Genomic DNA, 2,612 nt, shown 5'->3' on the forward strand with positions numbered 1-2,612 from the left:
ATACGATAGATAAAATAAAACGTCCAAATTTAAGACTCATTGGTGGCCCAGAAGGGAAAGAGAAGGGTAAAGGTCTAGAAAGAGTATTCAAAGAAATTGTTGGGGAAAACTTCCCCAACCTTCTACACAATATAAACACACAAAGCATAAATGCCCAGCAAACTCCAAATAGAATAAATCCAAATAAACCCACCCCAAGACATTCTGATCAGACTCTCAAATACTGAAGAGAAGGAGCAAGTTCTGAAAGCAGGCAAGAGAAAAGCAATTCACCACATACAAAGGAAACAATGTAAGACTAAGTAGTGACTACTCAGTGGCCACTATGGAGGCGAGAAGGCAGTGGGCATGACATATTTAAAATTCTGAGAGAGAAAAATTTCCAGCCAAGAATACTTTATCCAGCAAAACTCTCCTTCAAATTTGAGGGAGAGCTTCAATTTTTCACAGACAAACAAATGCTGAGAGACTTTGCCGATGAAAGACCTGCCCTACTTCAGATTCTGAGGGGAGCCCTGCTGGAGGAGAGACAGGGAAAGGAGAAAGAGATATAGAGAATTTTAACAGACATATATAGTACCTTACATCCCAAATCACCAGGACACTCATTTTTCTCTAGTGATCACAGATCTTTCTCCAGAAGGGACCATAAAATGGGACATAAAACAAGCCTCAAGAAATTAAAAAAAAAAAAAAAATTTGAATATACACAAAGGACATTCTCCAAACACAGTGGAATATAAATAGAAGTCAATAATTTTTGAACTATAACTCCACTATTTACTTCCTACATGATAAAAAATACACAAACTCTCAGGACAAATCAGTGGTTTTGAACTCAACGTAAAACATGTAATTTTAGACAACTATATAAAGGTGGGGGAATGAAGGAGTATAGAAACATAGTTTATGTGTCCTATTGAGTGAAGGTGGTATCAAAGAAAAACAAGATTGATAGGGATTTAAGAGGTTAATTTTAAGCCCCACAGTAAACACAAAGAAATTATCAGAGGATATAACCATAGAGATGAAAAGTAGAGTTTGGGTTAAGAGAAATGGGGGAAGGGGCAATGGGGAGTTAAGAAAGGAGTATAGGGTTGCTGTTTGAGGTGAAGGGAAATTTCTAGTAATGGATGGTGGGAAAGAGCATAACATCATTCTAAATGTGATTAATCCCACTCATGGAAGGCTAGGGAGGGGGTGGAATGGGAAGATTTAGGCTGTATATATGTTTCCACAATTGAAAAAAGGAAAAAAAAAAGACAGTCTGACTAGATGACAATTGAATGCTAAGGATGAGCTTGGATGGGATTGGAGGGTGGAGGACAGGTGGCTCGAAGGGACACAGTTGAGACATAAGGATAAGGAAATATAGAATGTAAGCATTGTATCATTGTTGAATCTCTTATACTTAGCTGTGCTTAATGGAATTACATAAAAGAATGTTCTTGTTCATGGGAAGTACATACGTGAATTATAGTGTATGTTCAAGGATGTGTGCAGCTAACTCTCATATGTTCAGAAGACAGAGAAATATATGATGGATGATAGGGAGGGAGGGAGGGAGGGAAAGAAATAGTGATGTGACAGCATGTTAAAGTTGGTGGATTGAGCTATCGGAGGAGGGGGGTCAGGGTATGATGGAATTCTGTGTATGGGGCTAGTATTGTTTTTGTAACTATTCATGTAACTTTGAATTTATCTCAAAAAAAAAAAAAAACACATGAAAAAAAAAGTATGGGGACAGAATAGTTTAAAGTAAAGAGCACTGAAGACAAGAATTCGCCTTTAGCACACTTTTACTAAACGAGCACTTAAGGTAAAAGGAACAGGTTTACAATGTAAAAATTAAGTGATACATCACCAAGCCTGGGAGCCCCCACTCCTCCAGACGCAGCTGGACATGAGATCAGAGGGCTCCCTCTTGTCTGAGTTACAGGAAATTTACAGCATCTTGATTTAGAGTGACTTTAGTTAAGTCATATTCTATTTTTACATTAAATGATGCTTCACGAGCACAAATGTTTCATGAAGCAAAGCATCTCAATCCATGAGTGGTTCAAGATCAAAGGAGGGTATCCATGTTATCGGAGACCTAGCCTTGAATGCCTGTAAAACTCTACTGATAATATTTTTATTAGTGAAGCTATGATTTCTGTAAGAGCAATATAACATACTTTTACTTGTATAAAGACTAAAAATTAGAAAAGAGATTACTGTTCCTTGTCTCTAACTTGTTGATATAGTTTTTTCATTTTATTCTATGATTAGTTTAGCCATTACATTATATTGGTAAACGTACATTTGGTTGGGAGTGTATTCAACCTTGCTACATTATTTACGACTTCTCTATGGTTAAAGTAACAGCTGCAGCCCATCCTGTTTTCACAGAGGACTAGGAGATTACATGTTATCTATGTCTAAGAAGGTTGAAAGGGCCTTTCTGCTTTCTTGAAAATACTCACGGTTTTTTATAACCACTTAGCTTCTCCTTTAGTATAATCTTCTAATATAGGACTTGAAGGATATGAATCATCTGTCCCAGTTATTATAGTAAGGCCTTTCCACTTTTTATCTTTTGGAAATGGTACTTGAGTGTTTTTAGCTACAAG

Source organism: Choloepus didactylus, chromosome 17, assembly GCF_015220235.1.
Source record: "Choloepus didactylus isolate mChoDid1 chromosome 17, mChoDid1.pri, whole genome shotgun sequence".
Lineage (NCBI taxonomy): Eukaryota > Metazoa > Chordata > Mammalia > Pilosa > Megalonychidae > Choloepus > Choloepus didactylus.